Here is a 20,406-nt window from a genome sequence, read left to right on the forward strand (position 1 = left end):
CCGCCATTTTCTAGACAAGCTATGTAAAGGTTCACTTTTACTTTAGCGAGTTTCTTTTGTTTTCCTCTTTAAATAAAGTAGATTAAAAATGGTTAAACGGTGTCGATGGGGACTATGTAACTCGGACAATCGATATCCTGAAAGATTAGTTGGTGACATTTAATTTATATCGTGTCCAAAGCCGAAAAGAAATCTTGAAAAGTGTAAGAGATGTATAAATGCATGCGGTCGTCACCACAAACAACTGAACGCCAACACTGTCAAAGACAATTATAATATATTTTTATCGGATATACTAGCAGATTTAAATAGTTTATATTATCGATCTGATTATCACATAATAGTTCACGTTTTTAACAAATAGTTTTATCAGTTACTGGTTCATTAATATACAGAAGCGAGGTTCATCTGCATTACTTAAAGAGAAATAAAACCCAGCATGAAGCCTTATTTATGCTGTGTTTTATTTCTCTGATAGTAATGCACTTTCTTGCCATTATACATGTTATAAGAAGGTGACACGTGATATATTATATTAATAACAGTATCTACACATGTGCAGACATGTGATGTCACCACTGAGCGCTTTTAATCCACCTTTGAGATCGAATGACTTGTTTTCATTTTTTTCAACGAGTTTCGTTTGATTTGTTCGAAAAAAAAACGGAAATAAAATAAGGCAAAAACGGTGTGAATTGGTTTTATGTAACTCTGACATTCTGTATCCATAAGTTAGATTAATTAAATATATACCATTTCAAACGCGGAAATGCGGTCTTGACAAGAGCAAGTGGAAGCTTCAATGTGTAGAATTACCGACATCACCCTTATGGAGCATTTATTTATTTAAAAAACTGGAAATGTTATGTTAGAAATAACTACGCATTATTAAGTATGAATTATATCACGTGTGCTTGTAGAATAATAGAGAAGATTGGTACCAATTTTGCGTAACTTAACGAAATCCCCGTTATAAATTGAGTTGTGTGTGTGTAAGAAACAAGTGAAAACGATTACATGTTTCTATTTTAATAGACTCCAGGGGTTTTTTTTAGAAAAAGGGAAAGACGCTGGGTAAAAGGGGAAAATCGAGCGCGAAAAAGACATATTTGGGGAAAAAATAAAAACTGTTCATTTCAATGTCTATAACTCGCCTACAGACTTCAGGTTTTTTTTAGAAAAAGAGACATGTCTCTGACCTTTTTGTTCTTAAACACATGAACAAGTATGATATTAAAGTCAAAGTCCTAAATAAAGTTGCAGGGGAAGATCTAATAATGGGAAATGTTTTCAACTGGGGGCAGGGAACGATTTCAATATTGTGATTTCAATTTCATGATGAATGGGTTGACGATCTAGATCTGCTATAGTATGGAAGGGAAAGGTGCGGCAGCTGCCGATTTTCTGCTTTCTCTTTCACAATAATCCGACAGTATTAATCGATGTTGATTACATGTACCTCCGAATCCTGCTGGGTTTCAACGGTTTTTGATGATTCATTCTTAAAAAATGCTTCATCGCAATTAATATTTTTCGAGTCCAAACGTTTTATTTTGTTCGTGCATGAACGCCAATTGTGAGACTTTTTTTCTGTTTTAACGTTTATACCCATCTTGGCTTTCACATAACCCGGATGAAAACTTGACTGGTTTCCGGTAATTAATTGCGAATCACCCTTCTCACGCAAGACCTGAATCCAGTAAAATAGTCACATGATTAATACGATTAGTTGCCCGGTTTCCATGACGTAATTTAAGAGCTATATATAGAATCACTGGGATTCCCATATTTGAGTGTTCGTCGGGAGAGAGAGAGAGAGCGAGATCGTTGTACATGGTACAAATAGGATAAGTGTCGACTTCCCAAAAGAAAGAAAAAAACATTTCTTTGAGGGTAAAATATTATATTTTGGTGAAAAATTATATTTTTGGAGGGGAAATGGTAGTTTTAGGGGAAAAATTCTGGTAGGGGAAGACGCCGATTATCGGCGTCACTTTCTTAGTAAAAAAAACCCCTGGACTCGAATCGATAAATGCCACATAAGATTTATTATTACTGATATAACCAATAAATGCCAAACTTGGGAGAAGTCGGTACCTGCGCCAGGTAACTTTACTGAATTCCCCTTCATACAGCGCTACTTTATATATGACAATGACCAAACTTATTGTGCTGTCTTGCACTTTCAATTATAGTTATTGATAAATGTCCCATAAGCAATGTGTAATATTATTTATATCACTTTTATATGTAATAACATGTGCGATTTTGGTACACTCTGTGTCAGAAGGGTGTAAAACTTCACCGAAATCCCAGTTTAAAGCGCTATTTCGTGTCAAATACACGAATGGAAATGTTTCGTAAATAATATGGGTAAATGCTGTTGAAGAAGTGTTAATTTATTGCTAATACCAACATCACACGTAATAACAGGTTCGATTTCGGTCAGCGCGCAAGCGTTTGAGAGCGTTATTCATGTACCGAAAAACCCGTTATAATTAGCTGATGTTCTCTATAAACGTATATTTTTTGCATTCGCAGAATAACGTAATGACACAAACCCCTTATACAAGTGTCATATGGTGTCAAAAAGTCCATAAAAATAATCCGGAATATCGCGTTAATCTACATGCAGTAATTTTAGGCAATGAAGCCATTTTGGTGTTAGCTTGTCTAGGTTTGCTACCCGCTGAGCCACGTGATTAAGTGGGAAGAGCGATCATAGATAAGGCGTCATGTCAATTGGGAACACGGTTGTTTGCTTTGGGAATGACTATTTTCCGGAGGCACAGACAGTGCTGAAAATCCCATGCAAGACAATTGAGTGATAACGATAATGACAAAAAACTGCTTGATTGTATAAGGCCTTTCAAAACTACAAGTGCGACCCGTGTATGCAAAAATGACCCATACACAACTTAATTTAATAAGTTGTTATTTCCTAAGAATTTGAGCATTTATATTTTTATCAGAGACACGTGATTAGCTTAAATCGAAGTGAAAACAGCAATTTGCAAGTGTATATCTTGAACAATTCACTAAAATCTTATAGGACTATTAGAAATATTTTGAAAGAAATTCAAAAACACATAATGGAAAATGAACTAAATATGCCTAATAAAAATAGTCATTAACCCATCCAGTAAATGTAAACACCTTCAATGTTCTTACTGACTTAATATATATATATATTTATATATATTATATATTATGATTATTTTATTATTGTGCAGTAATGCTAAATCTGGCAATGTAGGGATGGCGTTGGTGAGGTTGGGATGGGGGTGGGGCTGGAAACATAAGTAGGTCGGAAAACTTAAAAAAAAAAAAAAAGTTGTATACTTAGTATTTTTCTCTGTTAACCGAGATCTAAACATCGTAAGATTGAAATTCTAATGACCCCTACATCACAAGCTTGTATTCATTAAGTAACAATGTACACACAAGAATATTAATGCAAAATGTCAAAACAATACTAAATACGCGTATACTTATAAGTTCCTTTGACATGGACATGGCTTTCTACACTATATCATGCAGTTAGATGGTGAAACTTGGCATGCATATAAAACGCAATGTGGGGATTACGTACTACACTTTATTTTTCACCCAATGTAAATGATCAGGTCACTGTTACTAAAAATAGAAACACAAGCTCACACAAAATTGATCCTTCGATAACTCAAAAAGTACTAAGGGAATGTTGATAAAATTGTGTGCACATATGAAAGGCATAATGGAGATTATGCAGTGTCATATTTCTTACTTTAGTTGAAAGGTGAGATCACTGTTAATTAAAAAATAAAGAAAGAAATGCAAGCAATCTGACTCCTGTAATTACTGAACAAGTACACAAGAGATGCACACAGATGCACAAGTTTAAGCCCTAACCCAGCAATATTTTCATCTGTAGGTCTGTTCATTACATCACATAAAATGAGTGTGCTAAATTTTGCAATTTTTGATAGTTCTGGGCTTTAACACTGCTAAAAGCCATGTTATTTGACACAGCCCATTGGGAAAGCTGTAGGGTATTAATTTTTTGGAAGACATATTCACAAATTGGAGCAACTTAATAAGTGCTGCCATATCTGCCATAGCATTGTGTGCATTGTATGTTTCACCAAGCAATTGCAAAACTAAATCAACTTGCTTCAATGACTGGTTTGATATGATTTTTAGCTCCACTGGCCAGAGGCCAGCGGGGTTTATGTCATGGTTCTGCGTCCATCGTGTGTGCGTCCGTGCGTGCGTACATTTACTTTTTCTTTAAACATCTTCTTATCCTAAACTACAAGTCCAATTCTGATAAAACTAATCACAAATGTTCCTGGGGTGAACCTCTTTCAAATGTGTTCAAATTATGCCCCTGGGGTCAAATTTGACCCCGCCCCGGGCGACAGTAAATTGAACATCTGCTTATATAAAGCCTATTTTGTGCAAACTGTTAAAATGTTCTTGCCATAACCATTAGGCCTAGTGCTACCACATTTGGCATGTAGTGACATTTAATAGTGTTCTACTTTGTTTGTTCTAATTATGCCCCTGAGGTCAAATTTGACCCTGCCCAGGGGGTCACAAAAATGAACATACGATTAAAAAAGGCCAATTTTGTGCAAACTTTTAGAATATTCTTGTCCATAACCGTATGGCATAGCGCTACCAAATTTCGTATGTAGTGACATCTAAAAGTCCCCTACCAAATTGGTTCAAACTAAGCCCCTGGGATCAAATTTGACCGTTCCTCAGGGGTCACAAAATTGAACATACGCTTATACCGGGCCTATTTTGTGCAAACTTAAAAAAAAATCTTTTCCATATCCATTTGTCCTATTTTTACCAAATGTGGTATGTATTAAAATCTTAAAGTTCTCTACCAAGTTTTATCAAATTATGCCCCTTGGGTCAAATTTGACCCTGCCTCTGGATTCACAAAAATGAACATATTCTTAAATAAGGCCTATTTTGTGCAAACTTTAAAAATCTTGTTCATAATTATAGAGCCTATGGCAACTAAATTTGGTATGTAGTGGTATCTAATAGTCCTATACACAATTTGTGGTCACAAAACTGAACATATGCTTATATAAAGCCTCTTTTGTGCGAACTTATAAAATCTTCCTGTCAATAACCATTGGGCCGAGGGTTACCAAATTTTGTATGTAGTGGCATTTTATAGATCTCTACCACGTTTGTTTAAATTATGCCCCTGGGGCCAAATTTATCCCTTGAAGGCTCCCATTAAAAAGTTGTTCAAGAAAATTTGATTCGTCAAAAAACATGGCCACATGAAGTCGTTGAACTTTGCATGTTTACGCGTTTTTGCTATTTATTCATTATGGGATGAATAAACTATTTTCTTCTGGAACTTAAAGTTCTCATACTAAAAGTTTATCAAAATGCACTTGGAATATTTTTTTAATTATAAGAGATAAATGCATACATGTCGAGCGTGAAAGGTAGACCCACATGTTGACTATCCATAAATGTTAACCCTTTACCAATCAACACATTTTGGGCTGCCCCAAATTGAAATAGATTGCAGACGAGAACTAATATTGTAAAGGACTATTTATTATAAATTGGCTGGGTGGGGTAGAAATCATTGTGATTAACCGGAAGTCCTGCTTTCAAAACAAAACAAAAACACTCTTCAGAAGGAGCTATGGTCTATTGGAAGATCGAGAATGGCATTTGGTACTTAATCATCCCATATCTACAAAGAAATCAAATTGATAAGTTTTTTTGCGTTAATATGATAACCCATCAGTTCAAAAGCACGATCGAAAACATTGCTGCATATGCGCGGACCAGTCTAAGACGTTGTTTACATAATTAGTTGCAAGGTCACAAGAACAACAAACCTACATGCATGCATGGGAATCAAGTTTTTTTTTGCGTCCGTTTGTAGACATTATCTTTACTTTTTGAAGCATGGGAAATGTTTATCAATAAAAAATATATCAATACATGTAAGCAGATGCACAATTATTTATTATATTTTTTGGAAATCAATGTTTATACAGACCATCAGAAATTGGGTCACGAAGCTGTGGGAAAAAATGTCAATTTTGCCGTTTTCTTCTGATTTTCTTGTAAGCATGAGATTAAAACCTGTCATTTAGTGCCATTTTAGATCAGATGGTGACTGCTCACAAAGGCATTGAAGTAAGAATATGTGTTTCCTCAGGCAAATATCTTCTTTGTTCAATAAACAATTTCTTCACAACGTTAACAATCCTGCTACAATCACTAATGCCTCAAAAATGAAGTAAAGTTCAGGTGGTTTACGTCATTAGGTATTTTTCATATGTCATGAACTATATAAGTTACAGAAACTTTGAAACCTACAAACACATTTTGGAATTTTGGATAAAGATTCATGATTGAATTAAGGAACTTTTATTAATCTTGTAGACATGCGTAGATTTGATCTTCATCATCTAAAAATATGCGAAATAGAAAAAAAACGACAATATCTTTTGGAGAGATAAATGTACGTACGCTATAAGCAAAGGACCTGTGCGACAATTCATGGGCTTTTTAGTCTGTTAACCCTTTCCCTGATAGACTTCTTATCTGATCTGCCACTCCAGGCCAATACCAGTCCTGCTGTTCTGATAACAGTGACTCCATATACAGCTGATAAGCCTGACTACACCATCTCAATATGGTTATTGGGAAAATAATGGAAAAATTCTCAACTGTTACACCTGTCTTGTTTAGGCTTAGTTTTCACTTAGTTGCTTGCATTTCACATCATTTGTGTCAATGTAAATATTGTAGAGAAATAAATTCTACTTCCAACCATATAAATTTTAAGTCTATATTCTATAAAATAATACGAGGATATAACAAGTAATACAAGCATATGCGTATGCAACAGGAAATGCAGTGAGAACCCCACCATAAAATATTGAATTTTATACTGAAACATTAGGCGATTAATCTTTTGATTAGTCGGCATTTTGTTTCATTTCAGACTCCATGCAGTTTTACGATCATAATCATGTGCTTTATTACCCGAACTTGTTAGTTTCTGGACACATGTGCTACTGAAAATAGCCACCGCGATTGCGTTTTATGGCCCAAAGAAGCCCAAAGTGTCTAGTATCCCGTGTGTTTTATCCCTAAATGTTAGATAAGCACGCGCATTATTAATTATTATGTTGGTCAGTACAAAAGGCCTACTGAAAACCGCCTACTGCGTCTTTGTTTTATTGCTCAATCAAGAAGCGATAATCCAATATCCTGTGTATTACAAAAACACCAACTTTAGATAAGCACGTGTCAAAACCATGATTTTATATGTCAGTAAATATATCGAAGTAATTCTCGTAAATGATCTCGGAAACGGTACTTGCTTTAAACATTAACCATTACGATGTTAATTTTCATAAGATAAATGAGAACCAAGCAAACATACACAGACAACATAAAATATAAATAATTATGACAAATTAAATGGAAAAAAAAACGTTGGTTTATTTTCAAAAAATCACTTTTACTTTCTCCCAATTTCCAGAAAATGACTTGTACATATTGCATAAAATCTAAATATAGATGACGCTGTTAATTGGTAGTTGTAAAAGAATATTCATGAACTGTACACGGCACTTTGCGTGCAATCAGATACAGTACAATAATTGTTGCAATATTGAAGGAACTAATATATGAAAATGATACAGCATTTATTTCTTTTATTTTATTCAGGAAAATGTCAAAATCATTTGCGAGATACCCCGATACTCAAATGGAAATTTACTATGAAGCTTTTGAAATGTTGTCGGCGCTACGCAGTTTTTGTGTATAAATAAATACACCCACGCCTATTTTCGCGCGCTTTTTGTCCAAACAAAGACTTGACACGAAAATATCATGGGCATATACATGTATTCATTTCTGGCTACAATTTGTAACAGAACATTACATGTACACGATGCGCGCACACCACATTAAGTTATTTACGCGTGTTTGAATACCCTTGTCCCGATTGGACACCTATTTCATCAAATCTTTAAATAGAAACATATGCCGAAATTCATTTGATACTTTAGAAAATGTCCGATGTTTGTGTTTATGATTTTCTTGAGCACTTTTGTCGTCAATATCAATCAGAATTTGCATTTGAAAATGGACATTGGGAATATACGGGATTATCGGGTAAAGGATAGAGACGGAAAAATTCGCATGTATGCGGTAATCGATAGAGACGGTAATAAACGCATGTATCGGGGAATAGATAGACTCAGGATTATACGCATCTATCGGGGAAAGGGTTAAGTTAACAACGTAGTAAAGTTTTCATTATATATAAATGCTCATCATTCCAATTTTAAGCGTCCAGTGGGACGAGGGATAGAACGAGAAAGTCACATGCTTCAGTACATTTCAACCCATGCTCATTGCACGTTTTTTTCGCATAAAAAACAGTGGAGCGATACAGGGCCATCATGGCCCTTTTGTCTGAATATTGATAGAGAATCTATAAAAACACAGTTATAAAAAATATATAAATTGCACCTACATTTACCAAGATCGAAACCAAAATTGGAAAATCGAAACGACGACCATTATGTGCAACTATGCACACATTTTGAAACTTTTCAAGCCAATTCTTTTGACAGCCACTCGTATTAACACTGGCTGCACAACTTGTCCATTGGTTGTCATTTTCCTATCAGCAATTGAAATGCCTGTAACTTGTGAAGCCTCTTGACTTATTGGAACAGTTGGCGTGACGTATGTTGCGAACTGACTACCAGGCTGGACTTCCATCGCTTCTATCTGAGTAACCTGCGAAAGTACCCTTCCGTCAACTGAAAACATAGTTGGCATTGCAATCTAGTAATATATCGATAAGCAATATCACATTTAGAATGCAGCTAAACAGAATATAATATCCTTGGAATTTTATGAAGTTATTAATCATACTGTTGATCTACTGGCAATAAAATTTGTTGTTAGAAGAACACACTCATAGAGGCATCTGTTTGATAGCTGTAGCTAACCAGTTATCGATTCTACATAATTATTAAAAGTACAATTGTGAGTATCATAACATACTGAATCCAGTAGCTTCTAGGTCAAATGTAATAATGGTTGGTTTCCCTGGCAAGATTACTGGTTTGAAGATATGGTATTTGATCCGTGTAGGGTCCGTCTTCGTGTGATATACCTGTGCAATAAACATCTGATTAAAAGTTGCTCATGGTGAGTTTGTGTGATTGCCGTTTGTCCGTCATGCGGCGTCAACATTTGCATTGATAATACTCTAGAGGCCACATTTATTGTCCAGTGTTCTTGAAATTTGGTCAGAGGATCGGCCTCAATGATATCTTGGATGAGTTCCTAAATGGTTACGTTTGCTTGAAAAACATGGCTGCCAAGGGGCGGGGCATTGTTATAATATGGCAATATATGGATATATAAAAACCTTGTTAACACTCTAGAGGCAACATTTATTGTTTGATCTTCATGAAACTTGGTCAGAAGTTTTGTCCCAAAAATATCTTGGAAGGCCCGGGTGTACTTTGTCCAGGGTTTTCCATGGAAATCCATGGAAAATATGAGGCTGGAGTATTCGGACTAAGTTTCCAGCCTTTTCCAGCGTCAATATTTAAAAAAAAAGGGTGGAAAATTGTCCATGGTATGTGGAAATAGCCTGGAATAGTTTCCATGGTTTTCCAGGCTCCCTGGAATAATTACCATGGAACAATATCCAGGGTTTTCCAGCCAGCATGGAATAAATACCGTCCGAATACTCCATGTAATCTGGAAAACCATGGATTTTTTTCCAGGGTTTTCCAGATTACATGGAGTATTCGGACGGTATTTTTTCCATGCTTGCTGGAAAACCCTGGAAAATGTTCCAGGGTTTTTCTTTGTTTAATATTCCATAGATGCCTGGTATAACATGGAAAATTGTCCAGCGTTTACCATGGTCACTGAATAGAAAAAGAAATTTCTGGTCTAAAAACAATATTCATGTATTAAATGAATACAATACTCACAGCTTAAATAAATCATAATTTAAGGTTAGATTAAAACAAAACAAAAAATCAACATAATGCCTTAGTTTCTTCGATGTATTATTTTGTTCACAATTCATCAAAATATAACATCAGATTACAAATTGTGTTACATTTATTTAACAAATTATTCAGATCAAACAAGTGCTGTTTAATACATGCTTACAAAGCCTCTAGGTCCATTATCATAAATCAGGCCCTTACATAACAGAACAGGCGCTACTTTAAAAGTTAAAAAGTATAATGCAACCTTAACAACATGTATTCAAAGTAACAAAATACAAGCAAGTCAAGAAATATACAGTAACAATTCACGAACCCTGTACAAACGATATACAAGAAACAAAATGAAAAATTTAAGTTATTTTAGCTACTTCATGTTTGTCACAATATATGTAGCTGCCCATGAGCACAAGGATACTATTTTTCTCAGCTACTTTCACTTTAATGCAATTTAGGTGCTCAATTTCATTAAAATACTTGTATATAATTTTATTGTTCAAAGAAATTCAGAACATAATGCATGTACATGCATTACTTTCCAAGTGACAGTTTAAAATATAATTGCAAGTCTAAAACTTGTGAAGGCAGCTTAGTAAATTATAAGTACCCATGTGGGATAAAATTACAGTTTTTAAAAACTTTTTTGTTAATTAGCTGGGCTTCAGTAGGTCGTGGATCTTTTATAGAACTTGTACTGCTGTTATACTGTACGGCTCCTGCATGATCTCTGAAAGAAAAACAAAGCAAACAATATTACAAGAAAGTCATAAGTTTTTTACATTCATCTGTAAAAGTAAATGTGCAGCAATCATATGATTGAATATCTATACTTCAATGCTCATTCATATTTTAATCTATTTTAGATATTTCATATCACTGCTCAATTCGGTACATCTGGCTTTTTTGTATTTGAGCGAACATTTACGATCCTAAGTAGTTAGCAATTATTTCTTTTCCATTTACTGAAATTTATTCTCTTAAAGTTTGCAAGCGGGCTTTAATCTACTTGCAAACAGGCAACCACACAGGAAAACTGAGACTTTCAAGTGAATAAATTGTTGATTTAAATTATATTTTTATATGACTCTCTTTTATTTTGAAATTTATATTGTTGTTTTCTTAAATGCCCCAAAACGGGGTACACTAGCATGTATCTGGAAACTCAAACATATATAGGAATTTTATATTCAGATATTGCTATATGAAAGATATGCTAATTTGCTAATTCATATAAAAATAACCTGTAATTGAAACTAGACCAAAATATTGGATACCAAAAAGACAAAATACTTTCAGGTGGTTAACACTAAATAACTTATATGAGCCCGGGGCATAACAATATTTACCATGAATTTGTGGCCATGTTAGTCCTCTTGGTAAATGCGCCAAAAGAGCCGCTTTGCTGTCTTGGGTTATTTCCCTGCCAAACTCTGCAGTATCTTCCATCAACTGGTCAGCTACAGTTAAAGCACATAATGAAAATGTATAGAAAATAATTCAAGTATTGTTTTAAATATTTAGTAAAATTGTCTTTAAATAATAACTTACAATGAAGTTAATACATCACAAAGCATAGCATAACAAAATTTGTAGGTATGATTAGTACAAATTTATTATTGCTATAATTAGAATGATGTGTAATTCTATTGGTATGAAAATGTACAGTGAAACCTAAAAAACAATGCTATTGGTTTAATTAATTTATTTATAAACATTAACAGCATTAATGAGCATTGAGTTCTCATCATGCACAGCACATAACTCCCTTAGCCTCAGTTCCCTAACCATGCATTATAAACTTCCGATACTACATTCAAGCTTATTAATATCTCCACATAGGACTTCCTTTATCAAGCTGCAAACTGCACTTAGTGAAAATGTGTGTGACAGCTGCTTTTAAACTTCTATATTTGCCATACTTTTACCTAAAATGTCACATAAAAAAGGTCTACAATGATGACATAAGAAGAATAAATTTAAAGGAATATTTAGAAATAATGAAAAGCACAAACCTTCAGTTGTTGTTCTATTCCTAGACAGACTTCTGAAACACTTGTATGCATCACTTTTTAACAATATTTCATGTCACTTTCCAAATGATATCCATACATTATTATTTTAAGAAATTCTTGTTAATGGAAAAACTCATTAACTCTACTGTTTGTGAACATTACATTAACTTCATTTTAACAACAAGTTTAACCTGCAAATTTTCAATCTAACAGGTAAACTTTCTGTATTTGAACTCAGCCAATCAGAAAAGGCTGTGATATTTTATAACCAATAGATTAGCAGCAGACATATCTGACTCACACACAGGTTTATCCGATAGTTTGTTAATTGCAAACCTGGACTGTAGTTAAATATTGAGTGTGTATACACCTTGAACAGGGTTAAAGAATTTAAACTTGTAGACATTGCTTTGAAAGTTACTACTATTACTTCTACTACTAGTACTATTACTACAACTACTACTTCTGCAAAACTACTACTACTATAACAACAGCCACAACAACAGCCACAGCCACAACAACAACAACAACAACAACAACAACTACTACTACTACTACTACTACTACTACTACTACTACTACTACTACTACTACTGCTACTTCTACTTATACTACTACTACTACTACTACTACTACTACTTCTACTACTACTACTATTACTACTACTACTACTGCTGCTACTACTGCTACTACTACTACTTCTGCTTCAACTACTACTAGTGCTTCAACTACTACTACTACTACTGCTACTGCTGCTACTACTCCTGCTGCTGCTGCTGCTACTACTACTGCTAGTGCTGCTGCTGCTACTACTACTACAACTCCTGCTGCAGCGACTACTACTACTACTACTGCTGCTGCTGCTGCTGCTGCTGCTGTTACTACTACTACTACTACTACTACCACTACTACTACTACTACTACTACTACTACTACTACTACTACTACTACTACTACTACTACTACTAGTACTTCAACTACTATTGCTACTACTACTGCTACTACTACTGCTACTGATGCTGCTGATGCTGCTACTACTGCTGCTGCTGCTACTTCTACTACTACTACTTCTACTACTACTACTTCTACTACTACTACTGCTGCTGCTGCTAATGCTACTTCCTTAACTACTACTACTACTACTGCTACTAGTATTGTTATTATTATTTATACTACTATTGCTACCGTTACTGCTACTATTCCTGTAAATGCTAAAACAACAACACAATAATAACTGCTACTACTGCTACTGTCATTTAAATTTGCACCAATAGTATAATTATCAATAGTTTAACTGCTTATACAACTTATACAACAACCACTTTTACTTCTACTCCTACAACATATTCTACTGCCAGCCTCAGCATTACTACTTCTACCACTACTACTACTACTATAACTACTACTATTTCTGCCCAAACTATGCACATTGTTTTATGTTTTATTCATATGTTGTGTAAATTGTTGAACTCTGATTTACTTTGAATAAAATGTGTTGCATTTTTATAAGTTATTTTCTCCTCTTATGAAGTCTAAGTTTTTTCCAGGGTCAGCTGAAAATGTTAGAGTCTTTTCCATGCTTAAAAAATTCTATGTTCCACTTTCCATGCTATCTGGAAATATTTTCCATGGTTATCCAGCCTAAATCCAGCGTTTTCCATTTCTTTTCCATGCTTTTCCATCCAAGGCTGGAAAATGCTTGGGAAAAAAGTCCACGTTTCATGGACATTTCTAGAACAAAACCCTGGAAAACCCTGGAAACTGTTTCAAATTCCAGGGATTTCCATGGAATTCCATGTTATACCATGGATTTCCAGCCTAAGTTCCATGATTACCCTGGACAATGTACACCCGGGGAGTTTGAAAACGTTGTCAGTTGGTTGAAAATCATGGTCGCCAAGGGGCGCGGCATTTTTCCTTATATAGCTATAGTATAACCTTGTTTACACTTTAGAAGTCACATTTATTGTCCAATCTTCATTAAACTTGGTCAGATGATTTGTCCCAATGATATCTTGGCTGAGTTCGAAAATGATATTGGTTGTTTCAAAAACATGGCAACCAGGGCGGGGCATTTTTCTTAATATGACTATATATGGCTTTAGTAAAACATTGTTAACACTTTAAAGGCCACATTTATTGTCCAATCTTAATGAAATTTGGTCAGAAGATTGGTCTCAATTATATCTTGGATGAATTTGAATATAATTTTGTTTGCTTGAAAAACATGGCATCCAAGGGACGGGACATTTTTCCTTATATGGCTATAGTAAACTCTTGTTTACACTCTAGAGGCCACATTTACTGTCCGATCTTCATGAAACTTGGTCAGAAGATTCATCCCGATAATATCTTGAAAGAGTTCAAACATTATGTCCGTTGGTTGAAAAACATGGCTGCCAGGAGGCGGAGCATTTTTAGCTCACCTGAGAACAACGTGGTCATGTTGAGCTTTTGTGATCGCCTTTTGTCCGTCGTCCCTTGTACGACGTCAATATTTGCCTTGTTCACTCTCTGGAAGAAACATTTATTGTCTAATCTTCATGAAATTTGGTCAGAAGATTGGTTTCAATGATATATTGGAAAATGGTTACGTTTGCTTGAAAAACATGGCTGCCAAGGGGCGGGGCATTTTTCCTTATATGGCTATGGTAAAATCTTGTTAAAACTCAAGAGGCCACATTTATTGGCCGATCTTTATAAAACTTGGTCGGAAGATTTGTCCCAATAATATCTTGTTATCTCAGATGAAAGACTTTGGGCCTTTCAGGCCCTCTTGTTTTTCTTTTTAGCTCACCTGTACACGGTAGCACAACGAGCGCATGGTGAGCTTTTGTGATCGTCTTTTGTCCGTCGTGTGTCGAGCGCCGTCAACATTTTCTTTGTTGGGGTATTTTTCCTTATAAGGCTATATATGGCTTATGTAAAACCTTGTTAACACTCTAGAGGCCACATTTATTCCCAATCTTCTTGAAATATGGTCAGAAGATTTGTCTTATTGATATCTTGGATGAGTTTAAAATGGTTACGTTTGCTTGAAAAACATTGCTGCCAAGGGGCGGGGCATTTTTCCTTGTATGTCTATATATGGCTGTAGTAAAATCTTGTTAACACTCTACAGGCCACATTTATAGTCCGATCTTTATGAAACTCGGTCAGATGATTCATTCCAATAATATCTTGGACTAGTTTGAAAATGATGCCGGTTGGTGAAAAACATGTCGACCACGGGGGCGGGGCCTTTTTCCTAAAATGGCTATAGTAAAACATTGTTAACACTCTACAGGTCACATTTATTTTCCGAATATCATGAAACTTCAAATATTTGTCCCAATGATATCTTGGATGAGTTCGAAAATGGTTTGTGTTGCTTTTAAAATATGGTCATAAGGGGCGGGGTATTGTTCCTTATATGGCTATATGACTTTAGTAAAACCTTATTAACACTCTAAAGGCCACATTTATTGTCCAATCTTCATGAAATTGGTCAGAAAATTGGTCTCATTGATATCTTGGATGAGTTCAAAAATAATTATGTTTGCTTGAAAAACATGGCTTCCAAGGGGCGGGACATTTTTCCTTACAGTACAGGCAACGTGTACTTTGACAAAAACACGTGTCGGCGGTGTTCAATTTTCCCGATGGGTGACATTTCGCGGGGGGCGGACACGCTACTGACCGCGGTGTTCGGCGAACACCCGAAATTGCGGCGATTGCACGCTATCGTTAACGGGAACACCCGTGATCACCGCGATGCTGCGCAGCCACCGTAAACACCTTTCTGCGAGGGTCATTCACACGTTTTAAATGTACATGTACAAAATAAAATCATATACTTCATGTACATGTAGATATTATGTGCACATTTTTTATGTGTACTTAAACTCGGGCAGTACGTTAAGTCGGAAACTAAAACTAAGTGTTGAGATGATCAATACCATTAACTTTTATGGTATTAATCAATGCAATTGCCCTTTTTGTTTTCACAAAATTGGGTTTCATTTTTCCCGATTTCCAGAAAATGACTTGTGCATGTTGCATGAAATCTAAATATAGCGTGTTACAGCGTGTTTGATTTTTATTTTATTCAGATGAAATGTCAATTCCAAATCATTTGCGAGCTACCCTGGTACTTGAGAAGAAATTCACTACGAAACTTTAAATTGAAATTAAAAGATCCCAATGTTGTCTGCGCTACTAAGATTTTGTGTCAAAAATAAATACACCCACGCCAATTTTCGGCGCTTTTTATGGTTTAGAACAAAGAAAATGAAAATATCATGGGCATATATACATGTATTTATTTGTGGCTACAATTTGTAACAGAACATGAACTCTACAGAACGCGCACACTAGGCGTCCGGTGATTTACGAATGTTAAAATACACCTGTTCTGATTGGGCGCTTATTTCATCAAATCTTTAAATAGAAACAGATGCAGAAATTCATTTGATAGTTTAGAGATATGGTGAACGTTAGTGATTTTTGCATTTCTATCACACTTTTATCGTCAACATTGACCAGAATTTGCATGAAATCGGAAATCTCGGGATTATCGGGTAATGGACAGAGACGGGAATTTTTGCATGTATGCAGTAATCGATTGTGATTGTTCGTAATCGTTGTTAATTTTTTAGACACCAAACGACACCTATAACATTCAAACGCACGGTAGATTCTTTCTGCAAATTGGTACCGACCTATGTTAATGTTCAATAATTTATTTCTAGCGAACACGATGAACACTGCGGTAGGTATTATGGGTCCGCGGTGATTCGCGGTGTCCACCTTATGGTAAACGGCCCCCGCGATTATTTTATTTGAACACCCATCGCGGGGGTCGTTTGGTAAGCGAACACCGTAAAATGAACACTGCAACGAGTAGCGTTTGTCAAAGTACACGTTGCCTGTACTGTATATGCAGGGATCATATTTTTTTCGGTTTTGTCGGTCCTAGACCGATTGGGGTCATGAAAGACCGATTGAAAATCCCAAACAGTCGGTCCGATTCTGTTTGCTATTAAAATTCCCATGTCATGAAATCGATTACACAGTGTACATGCTAACACACCCTTATGACATTCTTATCTCGATTAGGTGTGCTAAATTATTTGCTGCAGTCTCTAAACCGGTCAGGACCGGTTTATTGCACGTCAGACCAAGAATAAAAAATTGTGAACAGCGGATTAAAGACGCATCCGAAAAGACGCGTCTGAATGCACGCGCTGTAACTAAGCAAAACATGCTGATACATTTTCCACCAGCGTAATAATCCGGTAATATAACTATTGAATGAAAGTCGCGGATCTGATCGACAGAACAGCCGAAAGTTATTTTTATGGGCGGAACTTCACATAAAATAGTACACACGAATAATAATAAACATTGAATAAATCATTAGTAAAAGCGTGTTAGAATCGAAATAATTCGTGTACTTTATACTTTGTTGTTGAATAACTCACGACCGGAAAATTAGATGCGTGGTTTCAAATGCTTCGCTCTCGTGATTAAATCCCTACGCATCTAAGCTATCGGCCGTGGGTTATTTGACAACAAATTATTTCTTAATTATTTGGTTTGTAGTTGTCAGTAGCCAACCTACGCACAGACTTGTTTGGTTCAGTGCATGTTTGTAAGCTAGTATCGAGTCAACAACAATTTAAAACATCGGTATAGACTAACACAGATTAATAATATTGACAACGATGAAAAGTCTGATAAAACAGCACACAAAACAACAATGAAATACCAAATGATAAAACCATTTGAGAAAACTTGTTCTGTTTAAAAAAAAATGCCTACGGGAATTTTACTTGTACATGTATTATACCACCTTCATGAATGGCAAAATCAATGGTATATATTTTAACGTAATTTGTCATGATTTCGGATATACATTTTCGGATACTTTTCCCCATTTATATCCAGACCGATTGATGTTGCGGGAAAATATGATCCCTGCTTATATGGCTATAGTAAAATCTTGTTAACACTCTAAAGGCCACATTTTTTGTCCGATCTTCATGAAACTTGGTCAGAATATTTGTCCCAATAATATCTTGTTATCTCAGGTGAGCAACTTTGGGTCTTTCGGGCCCTCTTGTTTTAATTTTATTCTTAATTTTTACTCAGTCTGGAGCTTTTGTTTAAATTTAACAATATGAAGCATTTAATGACAAACTTCAAAACATGCCAAAATCTGTGAAAAGGCCCCTTTAAAGCTACATGATATTAAATAAAAACAAAGTCTATGTTTTACTTAATTATATATTATAATAATACCATAGGTGACCACCTATACGAAATTAAAGCTAGTGTTGACTAATAGGGATTTTTGTCATTAAAGGAATATTAAAAGAATATAAAATATTGTTATATGAAAGCAGTGCTCAGCTGATCTTAAATGCACACCAATACTAAGTGCCATAAAAAGGTTAACATTACAACATTAAAAAAACTCATTTACATCAGATTTTTTAGCTCACCTGTCACGAGGTGACATGGTGAGCTTATGTGACCGTGTGATGTCCAGCGTCCGTATGTGCGTGTGTCAAGATCGGTATGATAAACACACCTTTTAGCCTACCTGATTGCTTAGGTGAGGTTTTAGAATCGGTCTTTGTCCGGCGTCTGTCCGTCTGTCCACATTTGGTTAGTTAACACTCTAGCATTTACATTTCTCAAGCATTTTTAGCTCATCTATTTTTTGAAAAAAAAATTATGAGCTATTGTCATCACCTTGGCGTCGGCGTCCGGTTAAGTTTTGCGTTTAGGTCCACTTTTCTCAGAAAGTATCAATGCTATTGCATTCAAACTTGGTACACTTACTTACTATCATGAGGGGACTGGGCAGGCAAAGTTAGATAACTCTGGCCTGCATTTTGACTGAATTATGTGCCCTTTTTATACTTAAAAAATTGAAAATTTTGGTTAAGTTTTGCGTTTAGGTCCACTTTTTTCAGAAAGTATCAATGCTATTGCATTCAAACTTAGTACACTTACTAACTATCATGAGGGGACTGGGCAGGCAAAGTTAGATAACTCTGGCGTGCATTTTGACAGAATTATGTGCCCTTTTTATACTTAGAAAATTGAAAATTTTGGTTAAGTTTTGTGTTTAGGTCCATTTTATTCCTTAAGTATCAAAGCTATTGCTTTCATACTTGAAACACTTACTAACTATCATAAGGGGACTGTGCAGGCAAAGTAATGTAACTCTGACTGGCATTTTGACAAAATTATGTGCCCTTTTTATACTTAGAAAATTGAAAATTTGGTTATGTTTTGTGTTTAGGGTCACTTTATTCCTACAGTATCAAAGCTATTGCTTTCATACTTGCAACACTTATTAACTATCGTAAGGGGACTGTGCAGGCAAAGTTATGTAACTCTGACTGGCATTTGGACGGAATTATGGGCCCTTTATACTTAGAAAATTGAAAGTTTGGTTAAGTTTTGTGTTTTGGTCCACTTTACCCCTAAAGTATCATAGATATTGCTTTCATACTTGGAACACTCGCAAACTATCATAAGGGTACAGTAAAAGGACAGAGTTGCATAACTCTGGATGTCATTTTTACGGAATTATGGCCCTTTTTTGACTTAGTAACTTTGAATATATGGTTAAATTTTGTGTTTCGATCCACTTTACTTCTTAAGTATCAAGGCTATTGCTTTCAAACTTCAAATACTTGCATGCTATCATGAGGTTACTGTCATACCACAATAGACTCCACCCAAACCATCGCCCGTGCCCGCCCCCCCCCCCCCTATTTTATTTTATTTTTTTTAATTTTTTTTTTAAGATCAGCTCACAAATGACCACCACACCCTCACACTATACCCCCCCCCCCCCCCCCCCCTCTCCCCAAATTTTTTTTTTAACGGTTCAAAAACAAAACTATTTATTTTGATTATTTTATGTTTGAAATACCGTCCAACCATCGCACCCAAGAATCCCCCCCCCCACCCCCCTCCCCCCACCCGAATCCCCCCCTTTTTTTTTTTTTTTTTTTTTTAAGATCATCTCACAAATTACCACCACACCCTCACACTATACCTCCCCACCTCACACCCCCCCCCCCCAATTTTTTTTTGAAACTGTTAAAAAACACAAATATTTATTTTTATTATTTTATGTTTGAAATACCGTCCAACCATCGCACCCAAGAATCCCCTCCCCCCCCCACCCCCACCCACTGAATTTTTGTTTCTCCTTTTTTTCCCATTTTTGGAAGATAATGTAATAAATGTCCACACACCCACACAATGCACCCCTCTTCACTCCACCCCTCCCTCCTTTGTGATTGAAAATGAGAGTCCCTTCACCTTTAAAAAGAAAATAGATGAGTGGTCTGCAC

The 20,406-nt window shown here is 35.6% G+C and overlaps 1 protein-coding gene and 1 long non-coding RNA gene across 2 annotated transcripts in view; one reads left to right on the forward strand and one right to left on the reverse strand.

Moving 5' to 3' along the window:
* Positions 1-20,406, forward strand: part of LOC127846695 (NLR family CARD domain-containing protein 4-like) — a 755,110-nt gene that overhangs the window by 696,761 nt on the left and 37,943 nt on the right. The gene's annotated exons all lie outside the window — the stretch shown is intronic.
* LOC127846724 (uncharacterized) lies at positions 10,618-12,235 on the reverse strand. The gene is made up of 3 exons (XR_008033631.1): positions 12,047-12,235; positions 11,381-11,491; positions 10,618-10,761 (listed from the first exon to the last, which is right to left on the reverse strand). It is a non-coding gene; the product is annotated as an uncharacterized LOC127846724 (long non-coding RNA).

The sequence above is a fragment of the Dreissena polymorpha genome, chromosome 9 (assembly GCF_020536995.1).
Source record: "Dreissena polymorpha isolate Duluth1 chromosome 9, UMN_Dpol_1.0, whole genome shotgun sequence".
Lineage (NCBI taxonomy): Eukaryota > Metazoa > Mollusca > Bivalvia > Myida > Dreissenidae > Dreissena > Dreissena polymorpha.